This window comes from Lissotriton helveticus, chromosome 3_1 (assembly GCF_964261635.1).
Source record: "Lissotriton helveticus chromosome 3_1, aLisHel1.1, whole genome shotgun sequence".
Lineage (NCBI taxonomy): Eukaryota > Metazoa > Chordata > Amphibia > Caudata > Salamandridae > Lissotriton > Lissotriton helveticus.
Genome location: NC_136061.1, coordinates 243,708,278 through 243,733,092, shown reverse-complemented (window position 1 = coordinate 243,733,092; position 24,815 = coordinate 243,708,278). Strand labels below are relative to the sequence as shown.

Sequence of the window (24,815 nt, the reverse complement as noted above, 5' to 3'; positions counted from 1 at the left end):
TTGCACAATAAACATGCTATTATTTAAGAGGCAACCAATAGATAAATGGTAGAAAAGATCACATTGGTCTGCTATATAAATGAATACAAGATTTTAGTTTAATCGGCAGGGTGAAAGCCATTTGTCCTTACATCCACACGAAACAGGGTTCTTAGCACAGGCCGAGGACTGCTTAAAGGTAAAATGCAAAATACAAGTCTTAGCTATAAAACCAAACAAATCTGTAAATATAAAAGACATATGCGGTAGTGTTGCTCTAACAGACAACACTTTGCTCTCTGAGAATGTGAAAATATGGAAATATCACAACTAATAAAACAGCAAAGTTCACGTAATAAAAAGAACCAAAGATTATCCCAAAGCGTCCAAATTTAAAATAAAATAGAAAACATATGCATAAGAACCATTTTCTTGGCTCCAAAGCTAATCTCAAGGCATATTTAAATGTAATAACTAACAATTAGTCGTTCATGGAAGCCCAAACCACACTAGTACTGCAAGTCAAGAGTTTCATAAATCTGATTATAGCCCATTTTAGTTAATAAGAAAAAACAATTGAATATTTCCAGATTATGGATAACCTAGTTAACCCTTTTCATATACCAAGCAAAGCAAAGTCACAAGTGTGTAGATTTTTTGTTTGCACTTTTTTTGTTTTAGATTTTAAGAAAAAAGTAAATACAGATTTTATGGAACTGCTTAGCTGTTAGATCAAGCATGACTGAGGATATTTACTTTAGTTATAATGGTCTAAAGTGTGTGGATCCATATTAAGTAAAAACAACTACCGCAGGAAGCAAAGTTTATCAATGGATTTCTTTCTACTGTGCAACTATCACCTGAATGACCTCGGCAAAAGGACAGAGGCACAAAAGCAAAAAATAAGGAAAGCACATTTTATCTGATGAGTAAAGTGTTCAATTATTTATGAAACAATTAGTGTGAAGAGATCTGGCATAGCACCATTGGCAAATTATTCCATAGTGTGACTGCTAAAACTTTAAAAGATCTATCTCCTGATCTCATCCAGAATATTCCACATCTGACTGCTAAAACTTTAAAAGATCGATCTCCTGATCTCATTCAGGAATATCGAAGGGTCTGGAGAAGCAACTTGGTACCTGATGTCATGGGCCGGTCAGGGTGTAGTGATCAATGGGTAAGACAAAAGTTAAAGAACTGTAATACAGAAGGTCAGAAAGTCAGGTACAGAGTCTGAACTGGATCCTATTTTGGCGCAATGCCAGTGAAGGGTACACTGTGCCTCAGAGACATACTCAAGTTTCCACAGTTGCTAGCCACACTGTCATTTTCTGATGTTTTTCAAGTTTAGTAATCCGGCATTACAAAGAGCCTGGTGGATACAAAGTGTTTCCATAACTCAGACAGAAATGTACAGTAGAAATTATCAGTGTGAAACAGTTGATATAAAGAAGAAATGGGAAAATCTTCTTAAAGGTTGTTAGCAGGCCAAAGCAATAGGCTCCGGCTTTATGGATTTCAGAATTAAATCAGAGATCTTGCCCAATCCAGAAACTATGGTTGACCTGCTGGTCAAAGTCATCCTTGCATATGAAATCAACATTCTATCCTACGCAGATGACACACAACTCATACTCTCCCATCCCACACAGAAAAGCTCCCACACAAAACAGCTCAAATCTCTTTCACAAACCTTTTTCTTAAAGTAAGAGATGAAGGAAAGTAAAACAAAAAAAGCCCCTTAGGCTGCTATTACAGGAGTCCAAAATAATGACTGACTTTAAGGGCCCAGAAACCACCTGCATCCCATCATGCTTAACAGATGGCAGTTGCCTCAGTTCTTTTTGACGAGAAGAGTCAGTGATCGGTAAGTCTAATGATATACTTTGCTATGTCTACTTGGGAGGCGGGAAGGTCGCTTATAATGGAGATTCCCCCCAAGAGAGAACCAGGATTAGAGGTAAGAATCCATACCTTCTCTCTTGGGGGACTTCCCAATTAGCATGTGAATCCCTACCAATCGCGGTGGAAAGAACGGAGGAGAGAAGATAGGACTGGATTAAACAAATACATTTCCTTGTCCTACTTAAGCATCTGCTATAGTATCTGAATCCAAACAATAGTGTTTGGTGAATGTGTGAACAGATCTACATGTGGCCGCTTTACAAATCTCATCAAAGAGGCTGTAGCTGCTTATCACCCAGTAGAATGGAACTCCGGTCTAGCTGACAGAGACCTGTTGGCATTTTGGTAACATAAAAGTATGCAGGAGGCTATCCATTGGGAGATGGCTTGTTTGGAAGTGGCTAAGCTTGTATGGACCGGGCTATAATTGACAAAGAGTCGGGAGGGCTGTTGAAAATAATGCCCTCTAGACTGCCGTCGCTGCAGGTACGGCTGCTGTTGTGGCTGCTTGGAACCCAGGTAACAATGAGGGGTTTGAACCCTCGAAGGGTAAAACCGGCATTAATAAGGTCTAAAGGAACACCTTTGCTCTTTTGGTCTGTCTAGGCCGACAGCCTTAAGAGTCTGCATTTTAGGCTTCATGCGAGCCATCTCATCTGTGTAACAGCTGATGAGGGTAGTCACAAAAAAGAAGGATTTAACACTGACTTAAGAGACGTGAGATGGAACCAGGAATGACGCCTTAAGGCAATGCCATGACCATATACACATGCCACTAATAGGGAGGAGTCCGCTGCAATGCTGAAGACTTGGCTGGACACCATGAGGCTTTCATTGACAATCTCCACAAAGTCTTCTGTACCTGGGAAGATAGTCTGCAAACTGCTGGACAGAGCCCCAGAGTGTGCTATCATATCTACCCAGGTGGGCAGTAGCACTGGCCGCTTTCATAGAGGTTGCAGTCATGTTACATACCTTGCAACCCACATAGTCTATTTTTTTGCTCTCCTTATCAGGAACTGAAGAAACAGGGGTGGTAGCATGATGGTTCTTGGCTGCCAGAAGGACCACAGAGTCAGGAGGGTGAATCTGATCGGAGGAAAAGAGGATCTTGCTCAGGAGGCCTATATTTTTGCTGTAACATCAAAGGAGCTGTTTTGGGATCAGAAAGACTTCCATCCCTGGATCCAAAAGACCGGGAACCAATGGAAGCAGATGTCTTAAAGCTGAAGAACAAGTTACTTACCTTTGGTAACGCTTTTTCTGGTAGATACTATATCTGCCTGTGGATTCCTCACCTTGTGAATATCCCCTTGCGTCAGCAACATTCGGAAATTCTTTTTGTAGCTTCGCGCCGACGTGGATCAGGACGTCACAGAGGCACGGCATCGCACGCGACCTCGCTGACGTCACCGGCGCCTATAACAGGCCCACGCCGGCGTGATGACATCAGTTCCGCCCTTTTTTCCGTGCCATCGAGGCACACGGACGGACCGATGATAGTAGAAATATACACAGTATACGTAGTATAGAAACAAGGTAACACACACAGTGTGAAGCAAATGCAATAACATTTGAAATAAACATTTCCATGACAATAAAATAACACATCATAGAAACTCTGGCATAGAAGAGTGGACAACGGGGAGGCGGGTGGGTCAGTGAGGAATCCACAGGCAGATATAGTATCTACCAGAAAAAGCGTTACCGAAGGTAAGTAACTTGTTCTTCTGATAGATACATCTGCCGTGTGGATTCCTCACCTTGTGAATAGAGTCCCACAGCAGTCCCCACTCCCGGAGGAGGGTGTCCACTCTGCTATACCAAGAAATCTTGGAGGACAGAGCGAGCGAAATGGCCGTCCCTCCTCACCTCGGTATCCAAGCAGTAGTGCTTCGCGAAAGTGTGGAGGGAGGCCCAAGTCGCGGCTCTGCAAATGTCCTCAACAGGTACACCTCTAGACAAAGCAGATGATGCAGACTTTGCTCTAGTCGAATGTGCTCTAATACCCTCTGGAGGGTCCTTACCAGCCAAAGAGTAGCAGATCTTAATGCAGAGCACGATCCACCTCGACAGAGTCCTCTTATGGACCGCTCTTCCTTTCTTGCAGCCAGCAAAGCCAACGAAGAGCTGGTCGTCCACTCGACAGTCTTTTGTCCTGTCCAAGTAAAAAGACACCGCCCTCTTGGGGTCAAGACGGTGTAATCTCTCCTCCTCCTTGGAAGGGTGAGGGGGAGGATAAAAGGTAGGAAGGGTAATGGATTGACCAAGGTGGAAAGGAGTCACCACCTTAGGCAGAAAAGCAGCCCTGGTCCTAAGAACCATTCGTTCAGCATGAATGGTCAGGAATGGGGGCTTGGAACTAAGAGCTTGAAGCTCACTTACCCTCCTTGCTGAGGTTATTGCAACGAGAAAAACCGTTTTCAAAGTCAGAAGCCTCATGGGACACTTGTGAAGAGGCTCAAAGGGAGCACCCATCAAAAATGTCAAAACTAGGTTCAAATCCCACTGAGGCACAACAAAGGGTGTAGGAGGGAACCTATTAGTAAGGCCCTTCAGAAACCTTAAAACAATGGGAGACTTAAAAAGAGAAGGCTGGTCAGGCATACAGATAAATGCCGACAGCGCAGACAGATATCCCTTCACCGTGGCAACAGCAAGCCCCTGCTGGGCCAGGGAAAGGGCAAACTGGAGCACATCAGATAAATGGGACCTCAAAGGGTCTATAGACTTCTCCCTGCACCAAACAACAAATTTAGACCACCTATAAGAATAGATGGACTTAGTGGAGTCACGCCTGGCCGACAAAATGACATCCACCACATCGTGAGGGAGAGAAAAAGAAATCAGGTTGCCCCGCTCAATCTCCAGGCATGAAGGTGTAAGGTCTGGAGGTGGGGGTGTAGAACCTGCCCCTCCATCTGAGAGAGGAGATCTGCCCTGTAAGGGAGACGGAGCGGCGGGTGAGAGGAGAGGTGGAGAAGGTCTGAATACCACACCCTTCTTGGCCAATCCGGGGCGATCAATATAACTTGGGCCCGGTCTTGGCGAATCTTCCTCAGAACCCGAGGAATCAAGGGTATGGGAGGAAACGCGTAAAGGAGCTGCGAGTCCCAACTCAACTGAAACGCGTCCCCCAAGGCTCCTTGCATCGGATACTGGAGACTGCAGAATGACAGGCAGTGAGCATTCTCGTGAGTGGCGAACAGGTCCACCCGAGGTGTCCCCCACATCTGAAAGATGTCGTGAACCACCTCCGGGTGAAGCCTCCACTCGTGATCGGCAGAGAACTGCCGACTGAGACTGTCTGCACGAACGTTCAGAACCCCGGCCAGATGATTTGCCATCAGACAAATCTGATGGTCCTGAACCCAGGACCAGAGACGCAGAGCCTCTCTGCAGAGACACTGCGACCCCACTCCTCCCTGCTTGTTGATGTACCACATCGCGGTCGTGTTGTCCGTCAGGACCTGGACTGACTGACCGCGAAGGGAAGGGAGGAAGGCCTTGAGCGCCAAACGTATCGCCCGCAATTCTAGAAGGTTGATGTGAAGCAACCTTTCCTCTGGAGACCAAAGACCCTTGACCTCCAGGTCTCCCAGATGAGCACCCCACCCGAGAGTGGATGCATCCATTATCACTGTGGCCACCGCTGGAGGAAGTTGAAAAGGCTTTCCTTGTGACAGATTGCCTTCCACGCTCCACCAAGACAGATCCGCTGCAGCTTCCCTGGAGATCCTCACTGACTCCCCGAGATCTCCGTTGTGCTGATACCACTGCCTGCGGAGGCACCACTGAAGTGCCCTCATGTGCCAGCGTGCATAGTTGACCAACAGAATGCATGAAGCCATCAGACCGAGTAGGCGAAGCACCTTCAGGACTGGAACGACCGCTCCATTGTAAAATAAAGGAATCATCTCCCGTATGTCGCGAATTCTTTGAGGGGGAGGGAATGCACGACATACGGTTGTGTCCAGTACCGCACCTATGACCAGGTTGCGCTGTGAGGGCACCAGGTGAGACTTGGGTACATTTATCGAAAAACCCAACCTGTGCAACAACTGAGTTGTCTCTTGAAGATGATGGAGCACCTTCTCTGGCGACTCCGCTTTGATCAGCCAGTCGTCTAGATACGGAAATACATGAATCCCCGTTCTCCTGAGATGAACTGCCACCACTGCCATCACCTTGGTGAAGACTCGAGGTGCAGTAGTAAGGCCAAACGGAAGGACCACAAACTGGTAATGCTGTGACCCAACCGTGAAACGGAGATACTTTCTGTGAGACTTCAAGATGGGAATATGAAAATACGCATCTTGCAAGTCGATCGACACCATCCAGTCCTCTTCCAACAGCGCCTGAAGAACCTGTGCAAGAGTGAGCATTTTGAACTTTTCCTGCTTCAGGTAAAGGTTCAAAATCCTGAGGTCCAGGATTGGCCGAAGTCTGCCATCTTTCTTGGGGATCAGGAAATACCGGGAGTAGCACCCCTGACCCCTTTCCTGCTCTGGAACCACCTCTATTGCACCCTTTCGAAATAATGCCAGGACTTCTTCCTGCAAGAGAAGCAGGTGGTCTTCTGAACAATAACCCTGGCAAGGAGGGTAATTGGGAGGGAATTCCTGGAAAGGAAGAGCATACCCATTCTCTACAAGATTGAGAACCCAAAGATCCGATGTTATAAATTCCCAATCTTGTAGAAAATGAGTAAGCCGACCCCCTACTAGGCCCACATGATCCGGAATGGCGGATCTAGGGCTGCTTTGCTGCGTTGGCTGGGGGTTGGGAAGGAGAGGAGGAGGAGGAGGAGGAAGCTTGACGACCTCTAGGACGGGGTCTTTGTCTGCCTCTGTACGACTTGTACAGCGTGTTCTGCTGCTGCTGCTGAGGCTGCTGCTGCTGGAATGATCTGTAAGATCGAAAGGAAGATCGGCCAAATCCTCTGAAGCGTCTTCCGGTAGTACCTCTGGATTGAAGGCCTAAAGATTTTGCAGTGGCCCTACTGTCCTTAAAACGTTCCAAGGCAGTATCAGCTTTCTTTCCAAACAGACCTGAACCATCAAAGGGTAAGTCCATTAAAGCAGACTGGACATCAGCAGAAAACTCTGAAGATTTGAGCCAAGCAGCTCTCCTAGTAGCCACAGAGGAACCCATGACTCTGGCCACCGAGTCTGCAGTGTCCAAACCACTCTGGATGACCTGTCTCGCAGCTGCTTGGGTGTCCGAGATTACTTCTTGAAAATCCTTCCTGTCATCCTCAGGAACCTTTGGAATGAGTTGTTTGACAGAGTCCATCAAAGCATGGATATATCTCCCCATCAAACACGTAGCATTGGTTGATTTCAATGCCATGCTGGCTGATGAAAAAACCTTTTTAGCATTTTGGTCCTGTTTCCTGGATTCCTTGTCTCCAGGAACCTGTGGAAATGCCCCAGCAAATTTTTTAGAACAGGCAGCCTGCACTACCAAACTCTCAGGAAGAGGATGTGTTGTTAAAAATGCAGGATCATCCGGTGCAGCTCTATACCTTCTCGCCACCGTTCTAGAAACCGCTGGAGCAGACAAGGGTTTCTTCCAGACCTCATAGACAGGTTCAGACAACGCCTCATTGAATGGTAACATAGGCTCGATCACAGATGAGGGTGAATGAAGTACCTCAGTTAAAATATTGGGTTTATAATCAGCTGTAGGCAGAGTTATGTTTAGTAAACTCGCTGCCTTCTTAATCACAGTGTGGTAAGGCACCACATCCTTAGATGGAGCATTCGATACAGAAGCCAACTCCCATTCAGGTGACAGTTCAAGACCACTGGCTTCACATAAGTCATCAAAAGGATCTTCAGAATCCTGTAATTCTCCTTCCTCAGTGTCAGAATACCCATATTTTTCCTCTTCTAAAAGTCTCTGGGCCTTTCTCCGAGACCTTTCTTTCACAATCGAAGTTAAAGGATTCGGAATCGACTCCGACGGGGTCGCTGCCGGCGTCGAACCCGACGTCGGACGAGGCTTCTCGACACGAGGTCGGACAGAATCCTGCCTCGGAGTCACGGGTATCGGCGTCGATGGGATCGGCGTCGATGGAGCCGGCGTCGTGCGCTTCGGCGTCGACGACACCGGTGGTGTCGGAAAATGCCAATGCGGCGGTAGAGCCGGCATAAAGGGCATGAAGGGTGCAGGGGCATAAGCCTGCGGAACCCCTAGGTTAAAGGCCATAGGACCCGTGGGACCAACAGGTGCACCAGACGGGAACATTGCCCTTGAATATACACCATACATGGCGTTCAGGAACTGGGAAGGATCCTGACCTGGAGTCGGAAACTCAGGATACGGACCTCTCGGTTGTTCCCGGGGAGGCGGAGTCGATACGACGTCGACCTCTTCTTCGGGCGCCGGAACCGGAGTCGATGAACCATCGGGTGCCGGAACTTCGGCTCCACCAGCCCCCTGCTCCTCACCTTCATCCTCCTGACCAGAAGGATTCGATAGAATCGGAGATTGGACCTGTTCCTGAGGTTCGGGTGAAACCGGATGCACAGCCTCTTCATGTTCCGACTCCGAAACCTCCACTTCTTTACTCACGAGCTTGATCTGGGACTTCGGTTTCGAGCTAGAGTCCTTCCCAGAGTGATGACGTGACTCATGGGACTTCCTTCTGTGTTTCTTCTTCGATGACTTCGAAGCGTGTGCTGACGATGACTCAGAGTGTGACCTCGAACGAGACCTCGACCTCGACCGACGAGATCGAGATTTTGACGACTTCTTAGCTTTTTTGCTCTTGAGTTTCGCCATAAGGAGCTTTGTCTCCCTCTCTCTTAAGGCTTTTGGAGTCATCTTCTTGCAGCAGGAACAGTCCTCGACATCATGGTCTGAGCTCAAACACCATACACAGCATTCGTGGGGGTCGGTGATTGACATGGTCTTGCCACATTCACCGCAGGCTTTAAATCCCGTCTTCTTCGACGACATCTCGAAGAGAATGTAAGAAAGACACAAATACGAAGAAATAGTAACAAAGTTACTGTAAGCTACTACACGATCCCTGAAAACCGTTAGCGTCAACGACGCGGAAAAAAGGGAACTGATGTCATCACGCCGGCGTGGGCCTGTTATAGGCGCCGGTGACGTCAGCGAGGTCGCGTGCGATGCCGTGCCTCTGTGACGTCCGGATCCACGTCGGCGCGAAGCTACAAAAAGAATTTCCGAATGTTGCTGACGCAAGGGGATATTCACAAGGTGAGGAATCCACACGGCAGATGTATCTATCAGAACGCTGGTGTAGTCTCTCAAATATAATAGTTGTGGTAGGTTTGGGGACCGAAAACGGAATATAAAATTTTGCCAAACCTCTCACCAAAACCTTCCTAAATGTGGTGATGTCATCCACCAGAGAGATGCGAGGTGAATCAGACAGTGTTGGCGAATTTTGCTCAGTTGATGTAGAAGAGGACATGTGTGTCTCAATCGATGTCTGTAAGTTGATGTGTCCGATGGCTGCGATGGGGTACATTGAGAAGGATGAATGCCTTGAATGATGCTTGTGGTGGCGTGACCGATGGCGATCTGGAGCACGATCTACTGCTTGGCAGTGCTACGGGTGGAGGCATTGGCATTAGAGGAGTAGGCCCCAGAGGTGGAGGAGGCAGAGATGTTCGTGGGGGTGGAGGAGAATCCGTTAGTGCTATCTGAGAAGAGGAGGAGAGGGTTGGGAGGAAGAGAAGGCCCTCGAGTACTCCGATTCAGGTGACAAATAGATTTGCATTCTTTTTTTCTCCTCTTGTGTGTCCTCGACGTTGAGATAGATTAGGATGTCGACCTTCTCCTCCACAGTGATCTCTGACATCTAACTACTCATCGGCATCAATGGATCACCTCCACGTCCACATTACAGAACGCATGGATGGCGCATGAGGTCTACCTTGCCTCGATGTCGAGCTATGTCTTTATCTCAATGGTTGACAAGTAGTTGCCATACCTGGTCTCGACTTCAAATGGGAAGGAATATGCTACTTACCAGTATGCATCTGTTCTTGGCATGTAGGGCTGCTGACATTCATATCTGTGCATAGATCGCCGCCTAGTGTTGGGTCCGGATGATTGCACATTGTTGTCCTGGAAGAGTCTTCGAAGTATCACGAGATAGGTGGCTCCTCCCTTGGACTACAGTGCGCATGCGCATCCTCCTCATCCTCAGATTGTTTTTCGCCATTGTGGCAGAGATGGAGTATAGTACAGTAAGAGATGTCCATGCAAAGGGTGAATGCTGCAGCTGCGACAGGCACAGGGGAGATGGGTGGGCGATATGAATGTCAGCAGCCCTACATGCCAAGAACAGATGCATACTGGTAAGTAGCATATTCCGTTCGAGGCATGTGGGCTGCTGAATTCATATCTGTGCATAGAATGTATAGCAGTATCTCCCTTAGTGGTGGCTACAAGTGTCAGCTGTAGCAGTCTGGAAAAGAGTTTTGAGAACAGCCTGTCCTACAGCAGCTTGCTGTTTTGAATGTACATCTACACAATAGTGTTGTAAATGTATGTGTGGTTGACCATGTGGCTGCTCGACAAATTTCTTGTAAAGGAATATTTCCCAGGAAAGCCATGGATGCCCCTAGCTTACGTGTGGAATGCGCTCTAGGGGGGACTGTTAAGGTGCGTTTTGCCTTCAAATAACCTATTTGGATGCACTTAACTATCCATCTGGCCCTACCTGATTTTGAAATAGGGTTACCGTTGTGTTGTGGTGAGAAGGCCACAAACAATTGTTTTGTTTTCCGAAATGTTTTAGTTCTGTCTATGTAATATAGCAGAGCTCTTTTGACATCAAGGGTATGCAAGGCCATTTCAGCTACTGTTTGTGGGTTCTGAAAGAACACTGGCAGTTCTATAGTTTGATTTATATGGAAATGGGATACCAACTTTGGCATGAATTTAGGGTTTGTTCTAAGAACTACTCTATTTGCATGTACTTGAATGAATGGCTCTTTAATAGTTAGTGCTTGCAGCTCACTAACTCTTCGAAGCGAAGTAATGGCAATAAGGAAAGCCACTTTCCAAGTAAGAAATTGTAGTTCGCATGAGTGCAGTGGTTCAAAGGGTGGTCCCATTAGTCTGGTTAAGACAACATTTAGATTCCAGACTGGTGAAGGTGGGTGTCTTGGAGGAATGACGCGTTTAAGTCCTTTCATAAACGCTTTGAATGCTGGCACCCTAAATAGTGAAAGGTGTTGCCTGTTTCGCAGATATGCTGCTAACGCAGCTAGGTGTATTCTGATGGAAGAAAATGCTAAATTGCACCTTTGGAGGTGCAATAGGTAGCAAGGAATATGCTACTTACCAGTATGCATCTGTTCTTGGCATGTAGAGCTGCAGAGTTGTACATTTAGCAATAGATCACCACCTGGAGTTGGGCTCGGATGATTGCAGGTTGTTGTTGTCTTCTTGGAAGAAGTCTTTGTAGTCACGAGATAGGTGACTCCTCCCTTGGGCAATACTGCGCATGGTCATCGACTCCATCCTCAGATTGTTTTTCGCCATGATGGGAAATGATGGAGTTAGTAGAAGTAAAGAGAAAGGATGTCCATGCGTGTGCATCTAAGTAAGATGAGTACTGGAACGGATACAAGTCCTGGGGAGGCGGGAGGGCATGTACAACTCTGCAGCTCTACATGCCAAGAACAGATGCATACTGGTAAGTAGCATATTCCGTTCGAGGCATATGAGCTGCAGATTGTACATTTAGCAACGATTGTGCAGCAGTGTCTCCCCTAGCGGTGGTCGCTTGTATCCGTTGCAGCATACTGAAATAGTGTTTTAAGGACAGCTTGGCCTACTGCAGCTTGCTGCTTGGCTTGCACATCAACACAATAGTGTTTAGTGAAGGTGTGTATGGTAGACCATGTTGCTGCCTTACATATGTCCTCTAGTGGTATGTTTCCTAAGAAAGCCATAGAGGCTCCTAGTTTGCGAGTGGAGTGCGCTCTAGGAGGAACTGTTAGTATATGTTTTGCTTTTTGATAGCATATTTGAATACACTTTACAATCCATCTGGCAATTCCTTCATTAGATATGATATTGCCTTTGTGTGGGGAACAGAAAGATACAAATAGTTGTTTTGTCCTGTCTGTGTAGTATAAAAGAGCTCTTCTAACATCTAGGGTGTGTAGAACTCTTTCTGCAACAGAGCCTGGTTTTTGGAAAAACACTGGTAACTCTACTGATTGGTTAAGGTGAAAAGGAGTAATCACCTTTGGCAGGAATTTTGGATTAGGTCTAAGAACCACTTTGTTAGGGTGTATCTGAAAAAATGGTTCTTCTATTGTGAATGCTTGTATTTCACTAACTCTTCTGCGAGAGGTGATGGCAACAAGTAAGGCAGTCTTCCATGTTAGGAATTGCAATTTACACTTGTGTAAAGGCTCAAACGGGGGTCCCATGAGTCTTGTAAGGACAATGTTCAGGTTCCATACTGGTGCAGGTGGTAACCTAGGTGGGATTATTAGTTTTATTCCTTCCATAAATGCTTTTATCGCAGGTACTCTAAAGAGAGATAGGTGTTGTCTATTTTGTAAATAGGCTGCAATTGCTGCTAGATGCAGTCGTATGGAAGAATAAGCAAAGTTGGACCTTTGTAGGTGTAGAAGGTAACAAATAATATTTTGGATGGAAACATCCAATGGATCAATCTCATTGTTGTTACAGTATATTGCAAATCTTTTCCACTTAGCAGCATAACATGCTCTAGTGGTGGGTCTTCTAGCTTCTTTAATTATGTTCATACATTCTGGTGGTAAATTTAAGTAGCCAAACTCTAAGACCTCAGGAGCCAGATCGCCAAATTCAGCTGGCTTGGTTCTGGGTGCCTTATTTCTCCATGGTTCTGTGTTAACAGGGATAGCGTGAGCCGTAATTTCTGATGTGGAACCAGTGAGAGATCTAGTAGCGTGGTGAACCACGGCTGGCGTGCCCATGTGGGGGCCACTAGTATCAGTTTGAGGGACTGTTGTCTGAGCTTGCGTACTACTAGTGGAATGAGTCGGAGAGGCGGAAAAGCGTACGCAAATCTGCCTGACCAATTCATCCATATTGCATTCCCCTCCGACCACGGGTGTGGAAACCTGGCGGCGAAGGTTGGGCATTTTGTGTTTTAGTGGGTGGCAAACAGATATATGTGTGGGTGCCCCCATATTTGGAAGAATGGTTGTAGAACTTGTGGGTGCAACTCCCATTCGTGAATCTGTTGTGATTGACGACTCAACAGATCTGCTATCTGATTGTGAATTCCTGGAAGGTGTTCTACAGTTAGGTGTATGTTTTGAGGAATGGCCCATCTCCAAATGTTCTGTGCAAGCTGGGACAGTTGCAGAGAGTGACCCCCCCCTGTTTTTGTATGTAATACATAGCTGTCATATTGTCCGTCCGGATTAGAACAGCTTTGTTTTGTACTTGTAGTTGAAAAGTCTTTAGTGCTAGGTAAATCGCTAGCAGCTCTAAATGATTGATGTGGAGCAGTTTTTGTTGGCTGTTCCATTGGCCTTGAGTGGTATAGTGCAGGAGATGGGCTCCCCATCCTGTGAGGGATGCATCTGTTGTCAGCACTATTTGTGGAACAGGTTCTAGGAACGGCCGTCCCTTTGTCAAGTTTTTGGTGTTCCACCATTGCAGAGAGCGATATGTACGGCTGTCTACCAACACCAGGTCTGTGAGCTGACCTTGAGCCTGATTCCACTGTTGTGCTAGACATTCTTGTAGTGGGCGCATTTGCAGTCTTGCATGAGGAACTATGAAGATGCAAGATGCCATCATGCCTATTAGTTTCATGAACACTCTGGCCTGAAGAGAGTGTTGGCATTGAAAAAGGGAGACCAAGCTCTGAATGCTTTGAATCCTGGCTTGACTGGGATAGGCTAGAGCGAATGATGTGTCTATGGTAGCTCCTAGATATTGGTGAACGTGCGAAGGCTCTAGGTGCGACTTGGTGTAGTTTATCGTAAACCCTAAGTCGTGTAATGTTTGAATCGTTTGTTTTGTGTGTTGTACACACTGGTTGAACGATCTTGCTTTTATGAGCCAGTCATCGAAGTAAGGGAAGACATGTATTTGTTGTCTCCTGAGATGTGCTGCTACTACTGCTAAGCACTTTGTAAACACTCGTGGTGCTGTTGTGACCCCGAATGGAAGGACTTTGAACTGATAGTGTTGTCCTTGTATTGTAGTGTGTTTATCTAGGGACCTGTATCGATGCTCCAATTTCTGACCCTTGTCCGGTTATAAATCACTAATATCCTTACAACGGCACAGAAACCAGTTTCATAAATTAGTCATAGCGCATGCTGTCACATTAAGCAAGCACTATTCCTCCAGCCCCCTAGAAAGCACACCGAGTTCTCTAAACAAACCAAGCCTCCAGCAAACCTGGGAAATCCCCGCTGCTATTGTTTTGATTTCGTTCGAGAACTCCTGTAAAGAATGTAAGAACGACCAGTTCTTAATTGACGTCTTATGTCCATCCTTACGTCAAACCCGGCACCTCTCAGGTATAAATATACCGACACTGCCCTAAGTAAAGACACGGTGGTGATGAGCTTGGAGCAGCGACTACTTGCCGGAGAGCCCAGCTGATGCGAGAGCCCACGGACGCTGCCCCTCCCTTTTGACGCGCTGAGGAAGACGCTGCCTTTCCTCTTGCAGAGGAATCCAGCCTCCAGCGTTTCCAGCTTGCCCTCGCGGGTAACTGGGATACAGAGTCCTGAGAAAGAGATACCAGCCCTCCTGCCTTCTAAATCCCAGGTACTGAACTGACTAACCCCTTACAGAGAATTCTTGAGTCAGACTCCTGGCAAAACAAACTTAACTTAAACTGCTACTTACTTACTCTCTCCCAGGTATTAGGCTTAGGTCAGGTACACCGGGGTAGGCGTAGTTAGAAGCACCAGTTGAGTACGATTAGTCAATGTATATATGTATGTATATCTTTTATCCATTTTAAAGTAACATATGGCTAAGAAACCATATCAATGCTTTTACAGTATTATTTTATAATCCTGCTTTTACTGTATGCACTTTACTTAACTATAAGTATTACAATTGTAGCGATTCATTTCTCTTGTATGAGAAAAGAGACTGATCAATAAATAACACCTTTTATTGAACACGCCCGTCTCTCCTTTTCTCTGCAATCTGGTGAAACTAAGTATGCACGTATTGACTGAGTAAAATAGCTGTCTTTTGTTTTCACACGACTCTAGAGATATACTCTTGATCAGGGAGAGCAAAGTTGTCATGTTCTATGGTTGTCAGAAACTAAATCCCTTCTTGTCTATCCAGGGAGGTTAAACTCCTCCTCGCTTATTCGAGAAAGTTTCTAGTGAACTCTGAGCTAGCTGGCACACAAAACTTAAGTCTAATATCGTCAGTAGAAGACCTAGTTAACCTCTGTCCTACGTCTATACTATTGAAGATATTATTCCAATGCGCAGAGCCTATTGGGAATATAGGAACTACACTACAGTATGACAAATCTTAGATACTTCCTGTGCGCAGGATGTATAGGAATATGAAAATAGGCGTCCTTTAGGTCTAGTGTTGTCAGAAAGTCTCCCTGTTGTAGTAATGGGAGTACTTGTTGTAAAGTGATCATGTGAAAGTGATCTGATTGAATGTAGTGTTTTAAGGGCCTGAGGTCGAGGATCGGTCTTAATGACCCGTCCTTTTTGGGTATTAGGAAATACATGGAGTAGACTCCTGTCCCTTGTTCCTGTAAGGGGACCTCTTGAATAGCATCTTTCTGTAGAAGTGCTAGAACTTCCTGTTGAAGCAGTGTTATGTGTTCTGTGGACATTGGACGCTGCCTGGGTGGTATGTTTGGGGGGGGTTGCTGTGAGTTCTAGGCAGTAGCCATGTTGGATAATTTGCCTTACCTACCTGTCTGTTGTGATGGAATCCCAGACAGGTAGGAACTGAGATACTCTGACCCCTACTGGTGTGGAATGTTGTAGGGGAGGCAGAGGGAAGTCACTGTTTGGGAGTGGAAGAGGAGCGGTTGTTGTTGTTACCTCTACCTCTACCTCTTCTCTTATTGTTGTTGCCTCTGTACCCTCCTCTATAGTAGCCTTTATTAGAGGGGGTTTGTGTGTGTGTGTGTCTTAAAAGATGAGGTGTTATCTGCGCCGGTCTGCTTGGAGCCTCCTCTATAAGAGGAGCGACGAAAAGAACCTCTAGTCTGGGTAGATTGTAATGCACCCATAGACTTAGCAGTGTCAGTGTCCTTTTTCATTTTTTCTAGTGTATTATCTACCTCTGGCCCGAACAACTGGTTCTGATTGAAGGGCTGGTTGAGGATGGTAGTTTGCACCTCCGGTTTTAAACCGGAAATACGTAGCCATGCATCACGCCTGAGGATAACACTGGTGTTAACTGCCCTAGATGCTGTGTCAGCTACATCTAGTGCGCATTTAATGGAGGCACTTGATATTAGTTTACCTTCCTGTAAGAGCTCTGCTGCGTGATCTTTGTATTGATCTGGCAGATGGTCCATTAACTTTTCGAGTTGGTCGTAGTAAACCCTATTGTAGCGTGAGAGTAAGGCTTGTGAGTTTGCTATGCACCATATGTTTGTTGCTTGTGCAGCAATCTGTTTCCCTGACGCATCAATGATTTTTGATTCTTTGTCAGGGGGGGGTGGGGGGGGGGGGTGTCCCCAGAAATCTGGGAATTTGCTCTTTTACGTGCATTTGACACAACTAAAGAGTCCAATGGTAGGTGTCCCTTAATGTAGATAGGATCTGATGGTGCTGGCCTATACTTTTTCTCTATTCTTGGGTTTAGTACCCTACACCTTACTGGGTCTTTAAAAATAGTATTTGAGTAGCTCTCTATGACTGCTTAAAAGTGTCTAATAGGAAATCCTCCTCAATGGCGTCAGAATGCATTGGAACTCCGTGGTACAGTGCAGCTCTGTTTAGTAGGTGATTGAACCCAATACTATCCTCTGGAGGGGAAGGTTTTGTTGGGTAATACTGAGGATCAGGTATGTCTGGTGCATTATTTGGTTGGAAATTATATGCATCATCCTCCTTGGTATAATCTGGGTTGACATCTTCATCCTCATCTAAGGGATATGTATGTGTATCTGGTACATCATCCCCCCCCCCCCACCTAAATCATACTCTTCATCAGTGTGATGTGATGATGCAGGAGATTGAGCAGGAGAAGTTATAGGCTCAATATATGGAGTGATAGGAGAGGAAGAAGGTAAAGGAGAGGAAGGGTGCATTAGAGGTGTTGCACAATCCTTTTTGGCAAGAACCACAGTTGGAAGTGGTGTGTCTGCTGGTCTCTTTTTGTGTGGAATTGCTTCCACATGTCCAGTTTTTGGATTGATATAGACCTTTTTCTGCTTTGGATCTGGTCTAAATAGTTCTTCCTCTTGTATAGTCCTCTTCGGCGCCGATTTCTTCGGTGTCGATAGTGGTTCTAGCGTTTTTTGCCTTAGGAGGAGTTATTGAGTCCTGTGGCAATTTCTTCGGTGTCGAAGGTTCATTAGGCTTGTGTGTATAAGGCCTTGTGGTCCTTGGTACCGTTATCGAGGATTTTGGCGTGGAGACAGGTTTTGTTGGTCCTGTTGCGCCGGAGTCTATCTTCCCGTCTTTGTTTTTGGAGCCGGATGGTTTCGGAGTCGAAGCTTTCGGTTCCTTACTGTGTTTGGTTTCGGCACCGATGTCTGTTTAGGTTTGGGTGTCGAAGAGTCTTTGGGCGCCGAAGGGCATGTTAGCTTCAGTGCAGAAGAGTCCTTCGGTGTGGAAGGATGTTTCGGTGCCAATGGAGGAGGTGGAATTGGCACATGTGGTTTTTTCGGTGCCGAGGCACCGGAAGGCATAGTCTTTTTCCTCGGAGCCGAGCCGGAAGGCGGGGCGTTAGAGGGTAGATTTCGGTCTTGACTGGGCCCCATGGGCGGAGTGCTGACCGTTGCCTTTGGTTTGGGCAGTGTCTGTGGTGCAGGGGCAGAGGTACTCACAGGTTGTTGAGATGGAATCGAGTCGTCCGAGTCCTCTGCTCCCGATATGATCTGGAGATCAGGCAAGTCTTCCTCGGTGACGAGTGAAGCCTCGTCCGCGGAGATATCTTCGAGTGGGTTCTCGTCCTCGGAGACGACCTGTTCGACGATCTCCTCCTCAAAGATGGCCTCCGGTGCTGGCGCTGATCTCATCTTGTGTCGACGGGCCCTCCGATCCCGAATGGTCTTTTTCGATCGGAAAGAGGCACAGGCTGTGCAGGTCGACTCGTCGTGTTCTGGCGAGAGACAGAGGTTGCAAACCTCGTGATGGTCGCTATGAGGGAATTTTGCTCTACATACCGGGCATCTCTTGAATGGAGTTCTTTCCATGAGGCGTAGGCCGTACGGCGCCGATGGGCCCAACGGCCCGCGTCGATGCACCGGGATGTAGCTGGTGATGTCGAAAAGTGTCTTCGATGTCGAAAGTGGTTTGTCTAAAGTTGTACGCCTCGAAAATGCCGAAAAAGTCTTTTCTAGCTGCAGCGGAAAACTTTCATCAGAACCCAGTGGCGGAAAAAAACAATCTGAGGATGGAGTCGATGACCATGCGCAGTATTGTCCAAGGGAGGAGTCACCTATCTTGTGACTACAAAGACTTCTTCCAAGAAGACAACAACAACCTGCAATCATCCGAGCCCAACACCAGGTGGCGATCTATTGTTAAATGTACAATCTGCAGCTCATATGCCTCGAACATGATGTTTTGAGTGGAAGCATCAAATGGGTTAATATCATTGTTATTACAGTAAATGGTGAAACGTTTCCACTTTGCTGCATAGCATGCTCTGGTAGTGGGTTTCCTTGCCTCTGATAATATTCATGCAGTCTGGAGGCAAGTTGAGGTATCCAAATTCTAGGATTTCAGGAGCCAGATCGCTAGGTTCAGCTGTTGGGGATCTGAGTGTTGGATTTCGCCATGGTTCTGTGTTAGAAGACTGGGTGTTCGTCGCAGTCTTTGATGAGGCACTACTGACAGTTCTAGGAACGTTGTGTACCATGGTTGCCTCGCCCACATGGGAGCGACTAGAATTAGCGTCAGAGAATGTTGGCGCATTTTGCGTGCCACCAGCGGGATTAATGGAGCTGGGGGAAAAGCGTACGCAAATTTGCCTGACCAGTTCATCCATATCCCATTGCCCTGCGACTGCGGATGTGGGAAACTGGCGGCAAAGTACTGGCATTTTGCGATTTCGCTTGTGGCAAACAGATCTATTTCCGGGTGTCTCCATTTCCGGAAGAATGGTTGGAGCACTTTGGGGTGAAGTTCCCACTCGTGCATCTGTTGGCTGTGCCTGCTTAGCAGGTCGGCAACCTGGTTGTCCTTGCCTGGGAGGTGTTCTGCCATGAGAAAAATGTTCCTCTGAATGGCCCATTTCCACATTGCTTGAGCTAGGTGCGACAGCTGTGGCGAGTGTGTTTCTCCCTGTTTTTGAATGTAATACATAGCTGTCATGTTGTCCGTCCGGATCAACACAGCTTTGTTGCGTAAGTGTGTCGCGAAAGCTTTTAGGGCTAGAAAGATGGCCATCAACTCTAGAAGGTTGATATGCATTTTCTTTTGCTGTATAGTCCAGAGTCCCTGTACTGTGTAGTGTAGGACATGGGCTCCCCATCCTAGTAGGGATGTGTCCGCTGTTAACACTATTTGTGGGACAGGCTCTTGGAACAGTCGTCCCTTGCAAAGGTTTTGTGGATTCCACCAATGCAGAGAGTTGTATGCCCGACTGGTCACCAACACTAGGTCTTTTAATTGCCCGTGAGCCTGGTTCCACTGCCTTGCTAGGCATTCTTGTAGCGGTCGCATATGTAGTCTGGCGTGAGGGACTATGAAGATGCACGAGGCCATTATGCCTATAAGCTGCATAAACACTCGAGCTGGTAGTGAGTGTTGGGGTCTGAACTTTTGTATTATGGTTTGCATTCCCTGGACCCGTGCTGTGTTGGGATATGCTTTGGCTGCCAGTGTATCTATTGTTGCTCCCAGGTACTGTTGGACGTGGGAGGGTTGTAGATGTGACTTTGGGTAGTTTAGTGAGAATCCTAAACTGTGCAGTAGGTGTATGGTCTTTGACATGTGGTCGGCACATTGCTGGGCTGATGGCACGGGTATTAGCCAGTCGTCCAGATAAGGGTACAAATGGATGTGTTGCCTTCTGAGATGTGCTGCCACTGTAGCTAGACATTTGGTGAACACTCTTGGAGCTGTTGTCACCCCAAATGGTAGGACCTTGAACTGGTAGTGTTGTCCTTGAATGGTGAACCTCAAATACTCTCTGTGAGCAGGGTGTATTGGTATATGAAAGTATGCATCTTTGAGGTATAAGGTTGCTAGGAAGTCTCCCTGGCGAAGCAATGGTAAGACTTGCTGGAGAGTGAGCATGTGAAAATGTTCTGACAAAATGTACAGGTCGAGGGGCCTGAGGTCCAATATTGCTCTGAGAGACCCGTCCTTCTTTGGAATTAGGAAGTATAGGGAGTATACTCCTGTTCCCTGATGTTGCAGTGGGACTGGTTCTATGGCCCCCTTTTTCAGCATACTGATGACCTCTTGTTGAAGTAGAGTTATATGTTCCTGTGACATACGACGGTGCACGGGTGGTATGTTGGGTGGAGTTGAGTGAGTTCTAGGCAATAGCCATGTTGGATAATTTGCCTGACCCACTTGTCTGTGGTGATATTTAACCAGACTGGCAGAAATTGTTGTATTCTTCCCCGACTGGTGTTATGTGGTCTGGGGGTAGTGCCAAGAAGTCACTGCTTTGTGTTAATGGAGGATCTATTTGCATTGCCTCCACGACCTCTACCCTTGGTATTGTTTCCTCTATAACCACCCCTGCTGGTGTTCTTGTTATATGTGGATTGTGTGTTACTCTTGTAGTTGGAGGATTGCTGTGATGTTCCTCGTGCTCCTCCTCTATAATTGGAGCGACGAAAGGCTCCCCGGTGTTGTTGGGACTGAAGAGCTCCCATAGACTTTGCCGTTACTGCATCCTTTTTCATTTTGTCCAGAATTGAATCAACTGCTGGACCAAATAAAAAGTCTGGGTTGATTGGCTGATTAAGAATTGTAGATTGGACTTCATTTTTAAAGCCTGATATACGAAGCCATGCATGGCGCCTTAGTAGTACGCTTGTATTAATGGATCTGGCAGCTGTGTCTGCCGCGTCTAGGGCACATTTAATGGATGCATTGGCGATGAGCTTTCCCTCTTGTATAAGTTCATCTGCCTGCTGTTTGTAGGGATCAGGTAAGTGTTGGAGAATTTCTTCCAAACTGTCGTAGTGCGCCCTATCATATCGGGCTAGCAAGGCCTGCGTATTGGCTATTCTCCAGGAGTTTGCTGCCTGAGCCGCCACTCTCTTGCCTGATGCCTCAAAGATTTTGGACTCCTTGTCTGGTGGTGCGGCCTCACCAGTAGTCTGAGTTTGCACGCTTACGTGCGTTGGATACCACTAAGGAATCTAGGGGTAGCTGACCTTTGATGTATGTAGGCTCTTTAGGTGCAGCGCTGTATTTTTTCTCAATTATAGAACGTGCCCTAGCAGTGTCCTTAAAAATATCACTTGCATGTTTTAATACCCCTTTTAACATTGGGAGTGTTTTGACGTGTCTCTCAGATGTTGTCAGTGTATCAAAGAGGAAGTCTTCCTCTTTGATACCTCGAAGCCGAAACACGTCGATTCGACGCAAGTCTTCCTCAATAGCATCAGAGTGCATCTGTACATTGTGGTATGTTGCTGCTCTATCGAGTAGTGAATTAAATGCTACTGTATCCTCTGTGGGTAATGGCTTAGTAGGGTATACTGCAGGGTCTGTAGATCCCTGCAGTAACCCTTCAGTGTCTGGTTCCCCTCCTCCACCCCATGGCTGTGTGTTTGGCTCTGAAAGTGGGTTTTGTGGATAACCAAAACCTACATCTGCGTCCTGATCTTCATCAGGATTGTAGTCAGAGTGTGCCGGTGAGGTTGGGGAATAAGGAGTAGTAGGCATAGCAGGAGTGATAGGTTCAAAGAATATAGGAGAGGTCGCACAGGCTCTCTTTCTTTAAGAGGATTTTGGAAAGGTCTTCAGTTGGTAGAGGTCTTTTCTTTTTGGTATAAACAGTCACTTTACCAGTCTTTGGGTCAATGTAGAGTTTTGACTGGTCATATGTGGAGGGATCTGGGTGAAGAAGTTCCTCTTCCACAGTCTTTGGTTTTGGTGCTGTAACCTTTGGTTTTTGTCCCTTCGGGTCGATGCTTTTTGGGGCTTCGACCGTTTTAGGTGGTTGGATCGGTTTTGGATGTTTTTCAACAGGTTTTGTTGGCTGGCTTCACGACCTGTTTTGGACAGAGCGGTTTTGTCAGTTCGACAGTGTCCTTATGTTGTTTTGGTGCCTGCTGTTTTGGCTCGACGCCCGGCTTCGAGGTTGACTCGACGGCCTTCGACTTCGAGCTCGACTCGACTGCTTTGCTCTTCGATGTCGACGGTCTTTGGTTTCGAAGGTTGCAGTGGTACTGTGGCCTTCGGTTCGACGCCTTGCGGCTTAGATAACTTCAGTTCGACGTAATTCAGTCCGAAGACTGTATTGCCGATTAGTTTCGGTTTCGATGGAACCGATGTTGTGTAACGTGTCTCAGAGGGCTCTTTTGATATGTTCTTAGCCGGGCGGTATGGCGGGGCTGTAGAACGAGGATGTTGATCTCGGCTAAGGCCTGCTGGCGATGGCTCGACCTGAGTCTCTGAAAGAGGTGTAGTGTCTATATGGGGCGTTGTACTCACGGTTCGCCCCTCGCCGTAATCCGAGTCGTCTTCAACTGCTACGATGTCCTGATCATAGTCCGAGATCGACGATTAGTTCTCCCTCTTCGGGGTAATATTCGGAGTCAGGCTCCGAGTATTGTCTGTCGTCTTGATCTGATTCTTCGGCGCTCGCTAGATCTTCTTCGTCATTGAAGATGTTATTGGGCTCTGGCGCCGATCGTTGCATTTCTTGCCTCGCCGCCCGTCGATTCCGAATAGTCTTTTTTTGATCGGAACTGGGAACAGGCTAGGCAACTATCTTCATTGTGATCTGGAGATAGGCATTTATTGCACACTGGATGCTTGTCTGTGTGCGGGAACTTAGAGTTGCACTGAGGGCAGTACTTGAATGGACTTCGTTCCATCGACTGTCGGTCCACGTGGTGTCGAGAAGGCCTCACGGCCCGATTCGACGACTGGAGTGCAACAAAGTTGTAAAAGTGTATTGGCACCGAGCGCTGAACAATACCGACGGATCCGAAGGCCTTTTGGCCTTTTGAAAAGTTTTTCTTGATTCCGAACTTGAAGATGAGGAAAGTACATCCGAACCCAATGGCGGAGAAAAACAATCTGAGGATGGAGAGGATGCCCATGCGCATTGTAGTCCAAGGGAGGAGCCACCTATCTCGTGATACTTCGAAGACTCTTCCAGGACAACAATGTGCAATCATCCGGACCCAACACTAGGCGGCGATCTATGCACAGATATGAATTCAGCAGCCCACATGCCTCGACCACATGCTTTCTGGCGGGCACCCTTTTTTTGGACCTTCTACATCCCCCAAAGGCAGATGTAATAGCCCTGGTAGAGGACTGAACCTCTCCTTGCTCTGATGTCTCACTTTGATATTGGACTTGCTGTCTGCGCTGTTCTTCCATGCCACGAACGCGAATTTTCTCAGACTCGCTCAGGGTGTGATGTGAAAACGTCTTCTCGTCTTGGCAATGCTCTAGCACATGTGTAGATGAAAGGCAGAGTATACAGACATTGTGATGGTCTGATTTGGCCTTCTTCCTCCTACAGGCAGGGCACTTATCAAACAGTAAAGGCATGATAATTGACAAAATGCTTAAAAATTCTGTCAGAAAAGGCTTAAAACAGTGAGGATGAAGAAAGACGTCCAATAAATAAAAGAAAAAAAATTCCACAGGTGAATTTTGAAGGAAAAAATCCTATAAGGCTGAGCTCAATGATCAAGGATCCTTTCACCAGGTGCCAGAAAAAAAAAGAACTGAGGCAAGTACCACCTGCTAAGTGTGATGAGATACTAGTGTTCTAGGGGCCCTTCAATGAACACTCACTATTTTAGACTCACATAATAGCAGCCTATGGGGTTACACTGTTTTACTTTCCATCACCTTTTACTTTACAGAAAAAGGATTGTGAAAGGTGAGCTGCTGTATGAAACATTTTGCTCACATTATACCTTTAGAGGGGTACTTTAACCCTTTTACAAGTACAATCTTAAAAATGTCATCATTGTAGCCAGTTTTCTAGGCTCGAAATTATGTTCCTAAGTGTTTCTGCAGGCCTTCTCGAAGAAAAGCAAACGTCTACACTTAACATTTAGTTTCTTACCTGTCAGTGTAGTTTTGCAGCTTGAAGAATTTTCTGGATTCACATGCTGGGATCCTAAAACGCCATACAACAAGTATTGGATGAAATGTTCTGTCTACTTTTGAAATTAGGAAGTACGTTGAGTAAATGTCATAGTACCTTTCCTTTTGTAGTACCTTTTCTATGGCCTCTTTGGATTAAAGTTCTTGCACCTCCAGAAGTAATTGGGATCATTTTGTTTCTGAATGTTTCTTTTTGAATCGTTTTTTGTTTGGAGGTTGCTTTGTCAGATATATGCAGTAACCGTACCGTATTATGTTGAATATCCATTTGTCTTAAGTGATATCTCTCCATTTGTGGAGGAAGTATTTTAACCTGCCTCCTACTGGTGTAGTATGTTGGAGGAACTGTTTGTTTAAAGGATGAATTATTTTTCCTGATTGTGTCTTTGGGGTCCCACTCAGTGATGTCTTCGGTGAGTGGTCTACCTTTGGAATGCAGTCACTATGCCGTGGTTTGTGGTCCTCGTTGTGTCT

At 46.5% G+C, this 24,815-nt stretch overlaps 1 protein-coding gene across 8 annotated transcripts in view; it reads right to left on the bottom strand.

Annotated features, from left to right (window-relative positions):
• Positions 1-24,815, bottom strand: part of NF1 (neurofibromin 1) — a 2,143,703-nt gene that overhangs the window by 1,396,848 nt on the left and 722,040 nt on the right. The gene's annotated exons all lie outside the window — the stretch shown is intronic.